Below are 13,401 nucleotides of genomic sequence, written 5' to 3' on the forward strand. Positions count from 1 at the left end.
AGAATTTCAGCATGGCCGGAGCATCGTGAGGGAGGTGTACAAGATCAGATTGAAGAAAGAACCAGGACTCCATGAAGATGAACGCAACTGAAAGCAGAGTAGGACCTCTCTAAGTTGACCACCCAGGGGACTGTAAAAAACTGGTCAAAATATAGAGGTGGTCAACATAAGAAATCTGGCCTACCGTGCTGATTCATACAAGTGGTGCATGTCCAGTCTATGAAAATTAGGTCAACTTAAGGGGATGGTCAATGTAGGGAGGTGATCAACTACAGTGGGTTTCCTGTATTTTTCTGAAGTATGAAGGAAAGTAGGCAAAGAGTTTAGACTGGGAGGTGAATTCATTGATGTGTTATGAAAACCTCTCTGACCTTGCCCTTACTGGGGAAAGACCATAAGAAGACTTTGTAGGAACTGAGTAGTAGATGATAGTAATTTGTATTGAAACAGAGGTTCCCAACTGGGAGAGATTTTGCCCCCCCCCCCAACGTGACATTTCACGATGTCTAGAGACATTTTTGTTGAAGAGGAATCTTACCATCAGTGGTAAAAGAAGACGGATGCTGCCTAATATTCTACAATGCCCAGGACAGCCCCCCACAGCAAAGAATTGTCTGGGCAACAGTACAAAGGTTGAAAATCCTAGTCTAAAGGTTTAGCAACAGGGCTAGGGTTAAGTAGATATATTCACAATTTTTTAAACTATGAAATGAAGTAAACTTAGCAACAGATATGTATAAAGTCTTACGGGAGAGGAAGGTACTAAGTATGGCTCTCTAGACTTCTGACTTGAACAAATGTGGGTGTCATTTATTAAGTTGGTGCAAGCTGTGAGAGGAGCCAGTTTTGCAACAGGGAGTTAAATAAATCTCAACTTTGTATATGCCTATGAGATAGCCAAGGGGAGACATCAAATACAAAGTTGACTTTCTGAGTACATTCATAACACAATAGCAATTAAGTTTATTAAACAGTTACAACGTCACAGGCAACATGGTAAGAAATTTTTTGTACATTATTTTAATAATCCTGCTGACAGTAAAGACCAGTATTCATTCTTTGATTCCATTGATACATACTTAAGTTTCCAGATGATGAACAAGGCCTATCACTCTAGTCTTTAAAATTTTTCATTCAACACTGGAATACATGGCTAAAAGCAAACAGTAGCTATGATGCCTTCCCTAATAAAACAGAATATGTCCGTAAGATAAAACATCCTAACCACGTGCCATCAAAAATATTCAAAATTATATTTACCCTTGTTAGGAAACTTCCATTGTTTTTTTCTTTTAGAAAATACATGAACTTATTCATGTTTTTGTTTCTGGTTTCAATAAAATAGTAAAATTTTGCCCAAAGAGGACACTATGTCAGAAATAAAAGTATGATCTCTAGAAACAATTACGCATGCCAAGAGGATCTTCTGCCATTTAATATTCTTTCAAAGCCATTTGGCCCTTCATTTTCTTGGCCAAATGATACAATGTCTTCAAAACTCATTTCCAGTCTTTGTGAATGCTGCTACCCAAAGTCAGGAAGACTGAAGGAATGAAGTAACCCAGTTAGGAGTTACATGATATGTAAGTCAGTCTGTGACCTTTGTGATGGATGTCTGGGAGCAGTTTTGCTTATTTAGTCTGAGAGAAAGAATCTTAAATAGCAGGGCTATGAAAGCTCGTATTGTTACAGTCCTCCTGCGGTTGCAAGATTCAGCTAGACCTTAGCAAAATGGGACTCTAGTTAGGAATTCGTGAGCAAGGCCAATTCCTGCTAGAGTGTATTTGTAACTTGGCCCGCCCTAAAGTTTCAGGTCAACTCATACCAAAGTAGAAAATAAAGTATGTTGTTCAGTTGAGAAGGAACCACTCAGCTCAGAATCCAGGAATACAAATGATTCACGACCCTCACATGTCTCTAAGCTAACTATCAGAGATTTTTTTTTCAGTTACTTCTATCTCCACTCCACAGAGAACTGGATAGAGAGATATCAGGTGAGAAACAGTGCTGACAGACCCAAGTCCTTTCCTGTCACCCTGAAGGTACTCAGCCATCTGCAGATGGAACACATGACATTTTTAGGCTGGGCATGGCAGCTCATGACTGTAATCCTGCACTCTGGGAGGCCGAGGCAGGTGCATCACCTTAGCTCAGGAGTTCAAGACCAGTCTGAGCCAGAGTGAGACTTCGTCTCTAAAAATAGCGAGCATTGTGATGGGTGCCTGTAGTCTCAGCTACTCAGGAGAATGAGGCAAGGGGATCCCTTGAGCCTAAGAGTTTCAGGTTGCTGTGAGCTATGATGCCATGGCACTTTACCAAGGACAACAGAATGAGACTCTATCATCAAAAAAGAAAAAAGATTTTATACTGCATAAAGTGATATGTTCCGCGTTTTCTTGGGTTCGTGGCTGGCTAGTACCTTCAGAAAAACACTTGTAGAATTTCTAAATCTTGTAGTTAGCTAGAGCTGTGCTACCCTACCCCCGGGCTGCAGACAGGTACTGGTGGGCTGGTTGGCAGCCTATTAGGAGCTGGAGGCACTACTCACTGCCCTCACACCACCTGAGGAAAAGCCGTCTTCCATGAAGCTGAAGAACGGCCATGTGCCACCCAGCAGAAGGTGAGTGGCAAGGATCAATGGAGCAGTGAAGCAGCTGCATCTACGTGGACAGCCACTTCCATCCCTGGCTTCACCGAGCTCCACCTCACATCTGCCCCATAGACCTGCCTTCCATGAAACTGGTCCCTGGTGCCAGAAAGGGCTAGGCTATATTGAAAATGCCTTCCTTAGAGTTCATAGCCTTTCCTGCCCCTCATTACACAACTTCCTTAGCTGTTCTAAAAGTGGCTTAGGGTGTTTTTTCTCCTCAGGGAAGGAGGATCAGGAAGCAGAGAAGCAAGATAAAAAAAAAGCCCAATTCTGTGACTACTGGTCCCAGTCGGAGCCCCACTGCAGAAATTAGCCAAAAGCACGGAGTAATTTCATATCATACAGATATTTTCCCCGTGTCTCATGTCAGCTTACAAGGGAGCTTGCTCAGAGCAACGACACTCACACGGATCTCGAATAGTTCCAAAACACTGTTTTCCATAAAGACTATATAATGCCCATAGAACGTGTTTTGATTGGAACTTGAAATAGCATATTATTCTCACTGGCAACAAGTTCTTTACTTTCCCACTCCTCTTTCTAAAGGAGAATACTTGTTTTTGAGAAGGTTCTGTATTTGTAAGTCCCCCAAAATATGTAATTGACAAATCCTTAATAAACAAATGTGAAAGTTTACCATTGAGGAATGTACAATACAAAGTCACTAAATGATTAAATTCTACTAACTGTAAAATCTACATCCCCTCTTCTTCTACTTCCTAACCCAAATTTTAAAATTGTGTTGAGTCCTAGTTTTATGTCTCTAGTAGCTACCACTGGGACACTTGTGTACATCCTATTATGTGGCTGGAGTCTAGTCTGATCCATGTCTAGAAAAGAGGACTGAGCTCATCTTTTGGACCCAGCTCTGTGCCAGGTGTTTACACTTGGTGGTCAGCTTATTTAATTAGTAATGTATCAGGAACTCATAGACATTTTAATTCCTTTGGTAGATAATTTTCTTTAATCATAAAAGTAATATATGCTTGTTACAGAAGTGTAAGTAAAAATAGAAATAAGCTAGGGGATGGGGACGGTTAGAATCTCATTCCCCTAAAGCAGTGATTCTCAACCTTCCTAATGCCATGACTCATTAATACAGTGCCTGTTGGTCGTGACCCACAGGTTGAGAACCCTAAAGTAATCACTGTTCAGTAATCACTGTTTTTTGTGAAACAAAAAAATTTGTTTTCGTAGTTTATGGTTAAGTTTGTCAAATAAACTCACGCATGTAATACCATATGTACAATTAAAGTATATATAATAATTGTATGTAGACATACAATTACGCATAATAGCAGTGATATGCATATGAGTATGTAGTAACACGCATACAATGATTTTAAATTATTTTTTCAGTTGACATGAAAAATGTTAACTGAAAATTTTTTTGATATGGTAGTGTTACATTTTTTATAACCAGCTGGATTTTATTCCATCTATGGCCATATTAGTCTTAAACACTCTGAGGTGAAGCATGAACATCTTACACAACTTACACAAGTCAAGGGGAAAAAAATGAAACAAAAATTTCACTGTCTCTTTAAGTTAAAAAAATGCACAAATGAAGACATGCAAAGAAATCAAAATCTTTTTTAAATGTATTATTTTTTCTTCATTAAAAATTATCCTCTATTCTACACACCATCGATAATTGTATTAAGCATATTAAAATGTATTCAACTTAATCAATGTGACTGATATTCTTGCATCCCTTCCTATCAAAAAATAACTCTATTGAATCCTAAATTCCCTGAATTCTGAGGCACTTTTAAAAAACACCTAGGAAAGTACAGTAGAGGGCCGGGTATGGTGGCTCAAACCTGTAATCCTACTGCTTTAGGAAGCTGAAGCAGAAGGCTCACTTGAGCTCTGGAGTTTGAGACAAGGTCAAACAAGAAAAAGACCCTGTCTTTACTAAAAATAGAAAAAAAATTAGTTGGGTGTGGTGGTGCACTCCAGTAGTCCCAGCTACGTGGGAGGCTGGGGAAGGAAGATCACTTGAGCCCAGGTGTTTGAGGTTGCTGCAAGCTATGATGATGCCGGTGTACTCTAGCTGAGATGATACGGGGAGACTCTCTCTCAAAAAAAAGAAAAAGAAAAAAAAGTATAGCAGGGAGATGGAAAGCAAGCTGTCCCTCCTCTCCTAAACAAAGCCCCAGCACGCTGTATTTGCAACATCCTTCGGTAGAAACAACCATCTGACTTAATATATTAGTTTGCTTAGAGCTGCCATAACAGAGTGCCTCAGTCTTAAGCAACAGAAATAGGTTTTCTCACAGATCTGGAGGTTGTAAGTCCAAGATCAAAGTGTTGGCAGGTTTGGTTTGTACCATCTTTGGCCTAAAGATGGCGGCTTTCCTGCTGTGTCCACATGGTCTTTCGTCTGTTGCGTACACAGGACTGTGTCTAAATTTCTTTTTCTTACAAGGATACCAATCACATTGGATGAAGGGCTGCCCATATGACCTCATTTCACCTTAACTGCCTCTTTAAAGGCCCTATTTTTAAGTATTTTCACATTCTAAGGTACTAGAGCTTAGAATTTCAACATATGAATTCAGCCCATGGAACTTATGCAAGATTAGCAAATACAAAATCTGTCCTTTTTCTTCCCTGCTAGGATGTTTGATTAATCTTCCTTTAAAAAAAAAAGAAGAAGAAGAAATAAAAACAGCTGTGTCTCCTCTCTAGCACTCTCCCAGCCTACACCATCAAGGAAAAAAATTGCAGTTACTTTATTCATTTGAAGAATCAGAGCACATCTGCATTGGGCATGTTTTCAAATCTTAGGCAAGATCTCAGAATAGCAAGGGGCACAACTTTTGTACTAAATTCTTTTAAGAAATAGCCACAGACTTGCTGCAATTTCAAAACAAGAAAGAAATGAAAAGAAAATGCTAATTAAAATGCTGCTGCTGACATACCCTTGAGGCCATTCTTTCAAAGCAGTTCCTTGGTACTCGATGCCACAGAACCAACCACTGTCCTTCAACAGTTTCCTAACTGTCTCACTGAGTTAGGCCCCAGACCAAAAATAAACCCTATTTTCTCTATGGGATCTGATCATAGCATTTACTACCAAATACAAACACCTAAAAATTCTCCCTGAAACATATTCTAAATAAAAAAAAATAAGATAATATACAATACCTAACTTTGCAAAGATTTTGTCAAACAATAGCCACCTAAACTTCAGTGCAAGAAAGAAGTCCCTTTTAAACAGAAACAGTCCAGTGAAGGTTCATTGAAGAAATGGCCACTGGCTCTTTTGTTATTTTTGTCGGAGACATGGTGAGAGATTTTGTATCCCTTTCCATATCTTTTTGTGAAATCTAATCCTGTTTTGCTAGAGGTTGCCTTCTCTGTTCATTTTGCCATGCCAGTGGAGGTGACAAGTTGTATTTTAGCCTAGCATAGCGTTCTCTTGAGCTTATTAACATGATCTTGCTGAAGAAAGTCAGTCTCCTTGCGACTGCCCTGGTTCCCAGGTGAAATATCCACTTTCCCTGTGATAGGTTATCATAAATATAATACCAAAAGATTATTATATTTTGGACAATGTGACTGATTCTGAATTTCCTGGCATTTACTGAAATGAAAATAAAAGACTACTCAATCCTACAATGGAACCATGTTTGGAAAGCCCATTTTTCCTTTTTTTATGGATGGTGATAGTCTGGGTTGAAATGTAAGACTCTCAGGTCTCTTCGTGTTTTGTTACTCTGGCCAGGCAAATGCAGTGTTGGCTTGCCTGCGTAGCTCCTGGGCAGCCTCCACCCTCTTGGTTAGCACCCTGCCTACTGTGGGTTAGCCCTGCAACAGAGAAGAAAACAGAACTGTAGTCTTTCCCTCTTCTAAAATATACACAGAACCCCCAGGACCAGACCAAATGTCATTTCAGGCCATTTAACTTTCTCCTCCATGGCGAAAGGCTGTACTATAAACCCTAAGGTGCTCACTTCACAGGAAAACATAGTTGCAAGTAGAAACATTAGAGAGTGGCTAGATTGAGAGAAATCCCAAGAACATTGACTCATGAGCAAATACCTGACAGGTCATTAATACAAATTTGTTTAGCATAATGCCAGTTTCAATCATTTGTGAGGTAACTGTGTATTAAATGTCTGTTTTCTGCTAAACTGTAATAAGTTCTATGAGTGCAGGGGTTGTGTGGATGAAAAATGGAATGAAAAAGTGAATAAAAACGTATTGGATTGAGATACGGAAGCTTTACATATCAATCTTTAGTTTAATTCTTCCATCATAAAAGATGTATTTTCTTAGTGAGGCCTGTGTTCCTATGTCATACTACATATTTTAATCTTTTCTTTTCTTTTCTTTTTTGAGACAGTCTCACCATGGTAGAGGGCTGTGGTGTCACAGCTCACAGCAATCTCAAACTCTTAGGCTTAAGTGATTCTCTTGCCTCAGCCTCTCAAGTAGCTGGGACTACAGGCGCCCACCACAACACTCGCCTATTTTTTGTTGCAGCTGGCCTGGGCTGGGTTTGAACCCGCCATCCTTGGCATATGTGGCTGGTGCTATAACCACTGTGCTATGGGTGCTGAGCCAATCTTTACTTTTCTAAAATAAAAATAGACAATATTTACTGAGAGAGGTGTCTGAGTTCCTAACTCTTAGGTGACCAATCATCCCAGCTTACCTGAAATTGGACTGGATTCCTAAGACATGGGATTTAGGGTACTGAAACCTGGAAAGTTCTAGAAAAACTAGGATGGTTTGGTAATGTTGTAACTAAATTAACTGTAAGGACTAAACTAACTGCTTTTTATTCACCTAATCCTTACCAAAGCCCAATTACATAAGTAGATCTTTTTATTATCCCATTTTACAGATAAGGCTATGGAGGCTCAGGCAGGTTAAGTAACAAAAACTCAGGACTATCTCGTTGGAGACCCGAAGGACTCAGCATCATGGCGCTTCCTCATATCAGCAAAATGGGAACCACAGTAACCCACCACATGAAGCTTACCTGGCTGCTGAGATGATTATAATGAATTCATGTGTCACATTTTACTATCTGCAAAGCCCTTTCTCATTTAACCCTACAGCAGGGGAAGGCCACTAAAACCAAGTTACAATCAACCTCAGTTGACCTCCACTGGGAATTTCATGGCCCATTACTCTGGGCTCTAGTCAACCATTTTCTTGCTTCTGTGTTTAGAGAAGATACATTTTAAAGAAAATGGGAAAGGAAGGGAGAGGGAAATCAATCTCCATCAGCAAGTTATTTCCTCCAAAGGGACTTTTTAATCACTATTATAACAAAACACATTTCTTTTTCCAAAGTCTATGCTAAGGTTGAGAGAACAACTTTAACTGAAGAATAAATGAAGGCCTTACAGTGGTGAGGTTGTAAATTGCCCATCAGGTCTTAGGATTCATGGTTGGTTGCATTCCTTTTGTTTATTTCTGAGAGTTTCCTGGTCCTCCACCTGGGATTGCCCAAACTAATATGTATTTTTCAGTTTAGTTAAGCTCTGAAGTTATAGACAAAAGAAAATTTAATGAGCTGGGGGAGAAAGATATATTCAGTGAATGTAATAAAGCTTTTCCCAGAAGTAGGTCAAGCGAGTTTATATACTTTAATTGAAAATAAATGCCTTATAAATGAAGCATATGACTACGTTTCAGACCCTTGAAGAAAATAAAGAACACAAATTGATTTTAAATTATACCTGATGGTATACCACATTTTTAATACATGATGATACTTTGAACACCTCTTTAACTCTCCCATTTCCTTTAAAACTGGGCAAAAACACCTTATCTTGACTATCAAGGCTTTCTACAACATTTCCAGCTTTACTTTTCTCTGTTCCCCAATCTCTTCTCCAAACTGGACTTCCTTTACTATCTTATCTCCTTTATTCAGGCTGTTGTTTCCCCTGGGTGCCCGCTCCCCTTTTTCCATCTCCACCTATGAAACTTGTAATGAATATCTCTTGTTCTTAGGAACCCAGCATCCATTTATCACCTTTTTCAGTTTCATAGCATACTTTTTTATTTTGGAGAACCACTCATGCCAAGCTCAATTCATGGGTTTGATGGGGCTGGGCCTATCTCTAACAAAGTGAACTTAGGATCCAGACCTGGCCAAATGGGGCCCTATTAGTATATTTTGCTGAATTTATTGGGAGAAAAGCACTCTTTTTTTTTGCAGGTGTGATGGAACTGATAATGTGAGCCTGGGAGAACTGGTGTCCATCCTTGCCTCTACAAGGAAGAAGACTATCTGAAAACACAGGTAACACAAGGAGAAACAGCCAAGAGATAGAGATATAGCTCTCTGATGGCATCATTAGATATTCTGGATCCAACTGTGCCTGAAGCAGGATACCCCTTTTTGTTTATCTAAGCCAACACATTTCTACATTTCCAACAACTTTTACTGTGATTTATAATGTATATAAAAATCTTAAAGTCAGCAAGGTAGAGATTTGAAAAATAGGTTCCTACAAAGGTGTCGTAAAAGAAAAAAGATGTTGTCTCTAGTGCCTGTTATTGGAGCTTATAAAATCCTTGGAATTTCCTAAGTGAAAAGAGTATCTTTTATTATTCAGAAGGAGACCCTGTGATCATACCTGAGTTAATGCTAATGAGGTGACTTAGGGTGGGACCTAGACAGTCTAGTAGAGGGGTAGACTGTTCGGGCAGACCCACTGGCTTCAAGGAAGTGGAGGGGACATTGAGATAAACATGAAAACCCTTGAGCTAGGAAATTTGATGGTTCAGGGGAAGTGACCGCATCAATCTGGCACTGGGAAGGTGGCACATCTGGAGAAGACGTGGAAATTCTGTGCCCTTTCCCTTTTTCCCCCCATATCTTGCCCTATGCTCATTTGGCTGTTCCTAAGTTGTAGCCTTTGTAAATAAACCAGCAATAGTAAGCAGACTATTTTCTTGAGTTCTGTGAGCATTCTAGCAAATTACTGAACCCAAGGAGGGGGTCATGGGAAACTCTGATTTAAAGCTAGCCTGTCTGAAGCATGAGAGCTCTGGGACTTGCAGTTGGCTTCAGAAGGTGGAACTGTCTTGTGCAAGTGTGCCTTCAGCTTGTGGGATATAACATTAACCCCAGGCGTACAGTATAGGATTGAATTGCAGCACAGCCAGTTGGTGTCTATAGAATCAGAGAATTAGTTACTGATGTTGGAAAACATCCCAGAAAAGGACTCTATATGCTCCAAAAAAGAACAGAGAGAGAACATGAGCTTTCCAATCAGACACCTGGATTTGATCTGGATATCCCCATGATGTGACTCTGGAGTGAATTCCTTAATATTTGCCATCTTCCATTAATATCTAAAATAACAGTAATAACTATCACTAAAGGATTGTTGTGAGGATGGAGTATATTAAGTTAGGATACAGATCCAGTTGCTATCACAGAGATTTCTAACACTGACAGTTTAAATAAGAAAGATTTTTATTTCCCTCCCACATAAAAAACAAAGCATACATGTTGGGAGCTGGTATGGTGGTTCCACAGTGTCACAGACCCAGGCTTATTCTCTCTTCTGGATCATCTTTCATTGCCCAAGATGGCTTACTGCTACAATCTCTTCCCAACCAATAGAAAGGCAAGGTCCACAGTGTGTGCCTTTCTTTTAAAGGAACAGTGAAGCTGGGTGTGGCAGCTCACACCTGTAATTCTAGCACCGTAGAAGGCCAAGGCAAGTAGACTACTTGATCTCAGGAGTTCGAAACCAACCTGAGCAAGAGCAAGACCTGGTCTTTACTAAAAATAGAAAAACTAGCCAGACATTGTGCCTGGTGCCTATAGTCTCAACTACATGGGATGCTGAGGCAAAAGGATCAGTTGAGCCCAGGAGTTTAAGGTTGCTGTGAGCTATGACACCAAAGCACTCTAACCTGGGCTGAGTGAGACTCTGTCTCAAAAATAAAATAAATAAAAGAACAATGAAAGTTTCTCCAATTTATTGTTCTCATTTCAGTGGACAGTATGTAATCACATGTCTAATATGTAACCAAATCTAGTTATGAAAGATTGAAAGAAATACAGCATGCACGCTCAGCAGCAATGGGTCAAATAATATCATGAGCTTTTAAAGAAGTATTATTAATATTACATTACTAAAGACGAAGGGGAAAACAGATATTAGGGAATAACATAGGTGCATTTAAATCACTGGGCAGATTTCCTGGCACACTTCATATTACCTTTCTCCATCTTCTTTTTAGTTACAGGTATATTTAGGGTGACCAGATTTTAACATTTGTAAAGCAGGACAACATGGCCAGGGGGGTGGAGTGGGGGGTGGGGGGATGGGGCAGGGGACAGGGCAGGGCAGGGCCTGACAATAATGCAAACTTGGATAAGCAGTTCTTGATAATCACTTCTCAACAATTATTTGTTATTATTACAGTTTAACATTATAAAATTAACAAAAATAATATAAAACTCATATTCTGGCCAAATAGCCACATGGCAGCCGAAAACCATATATTCCCTTCCTGTTCTCCCCCATTCCTGCATTCTTTCCAAAAATCAGGACTTACTTAAAACGCCGCGGGACAAGGGACAAATTGTTAAAAAGCAAGACTGTCCCGCCAAAAGCAGGACGTCTGGTCACCCTAGGTATATTGAAAATTCTGAGTGGTATTCACTCAGTTAGTGGCTCTGTTAATTGGCAAAATCCTTCTAGAAAGCAGCATACAATGCTTCAGAGTCATGATAATCCAACTCTTAAGGATTTATCCAAATGAAATAGCACAAACATTAAGGCTGCTCCTTCCAGAGTTATCTGGAGGAACATAACTGGATAGTATCAGTATTGCACAGTGGCAGCCCAGGAGCCACCCCTTCCATTCCTGAGACCGCCCTTGAAACCCTTCAGTGTTGGTCCTAGATACATGAAATCCTCCCAGTGCCAGGACCAGGGCTGACTGGATTAAGGACTGTATCAGGCTGGGTCCCCAGGAAACAGATCTCAGATGTTAGCATGCAGGAAGTATTGGGAGGATCAATACCTGTGGGGAAGTATGGTAAACAGAATTGGGTAGGGGAAAAGTGAACAATAATTCTACCATATCAAGGTTTTAGCTAATTCCAGAAGGACTTTGGGTGGAGAGGGGATCTTCAAGCCAGGTTAAGTTCTAGGGAAGAACTCAGAGGCTAATACTAGCTGGCCTATAGGAGAATGAACACTGTTGCATGGCACAATGTCCCTTACATGACCTGTGCTGAGCCAGTAAAGATAACTGGTATGAAAGTCTGAAATGGAAGACAAGGAAACTGGATGTGGGAAGATAAGTTGTCTGTAGTGTCTCAGGCAAAGTCTGTCTATAAAAGCATGCCATCCTCAAAGCCAGCTGGTCCCTCTTTTTGATGCCTGGTTGTTGAATTATTCATTGGAATCAACTGGTTTCTGTAACTCAAAGAACCTTAAACAATTTGCCAACAATCTAGGAATGGTTATGAATATAACAGCGTAGTATGCAGCCACCAAAATGATAATTATGTATAGAAACACAAAAATATGTCCAAGATATAATTTTAGGCACAGAAAATATTTCTCTATATAAATATTAGTGAGTAAAAGTAACAAATGCATAAAAGAACATGAAAAGACAACTGATAGAATGGAATATTTATAAATCATGTATTTCATAAGGGTCTAGCACCCAAAATATATAAAGAGCTCCCACAGCTCAACAACAAAAAGACAATCCAATTACAACACACAGAAAGGACTTAAAACAACCTTTCTCCAAAGGTTGTGGAGTCACTTAGGGAAATGCATATCAAAACCACAGTGAAGTACTACTTCACACCCACTAGGATTGCTATTATTTAAAAAATGGAAAATAAACATTGGAAAGAATATAGAGAAAATGGAAGACTTGAACATTTCTGGTAAGGATGTAAAACAGTCTAAACATTCTACTGAAGACAGTTTGGTGTTTCCTCAAAAGTTAAACATAGAATTGCTGTATCATCTAGCAATTTCACTCCTAGAAATATACACAAAAGAATCAGGGAGTCAACACAAATATGTGTTCATGAATGTTCATATTGTACTAGAAGGAGCAGCCTCAACTTCTGTGCTATTTCATTTTGAGCAATCCCTAAGAGTTGGATTATTGTGATGTACGTGTACATGAATGTACAAGAATGTTTAACAATAGCCAAAATGAGGCAATAGCACAAATGTCTATCTCAGATGAATGAATAAATTGTGGTATATCCATACAACAGAGTACCATTCAGTCATAAAAAGGAATGAGGTACCAATACATGTGACAATACGAAAACTTTAAGGTATATGAAAAAAGCCAGGCACAAAAGGCCACACATTAAAATAAAAATATCTGCTATTCTATTACCTAGAATAAAAGTGCTAAGTTTTGGCTTTATAAACACATGTGAGTATACCTACACAAACATATAGTTATTTAGATACATTTTTGGCAACAAATAGTTATGGCGTATGTGCCATATATTTTTCACTTACTAATGTTATGAAAATTTTTTCAACACTAAATAATCCAAAATTGCATTTTGAATGTGTAGATGTACCATAATTCATGTAAATTTTCCATTTTATGTATCTAATATTTTTCCCGGTATTTCTGCAGTCTAGCCCCTCAGTATGCTCCATTTTAACTATTCCTTCATGCAAGGCTGCATTCTTTAAAATGAATTCTTAGGACCAGAAATATGTAGTCAAAAGGACAATTTAGGCTCGGCGCCTGTGGCTCAA

Source organism: Otolemur garnettii, unplaced genomic scaffold (assembly GCF_000181295.1).
Source record: "Otolemur garnettii isolate 467f Iridium unplaced genomic scaffold, OtoGar3 scaffold00015, whole genome shotgun sequence".
Taxonomy (NCBI): Eukaryota; Metazoa; Chordata; class Mammalia; order Primates; family Galagidae; genus Otolemur; species Otolemur garnettii.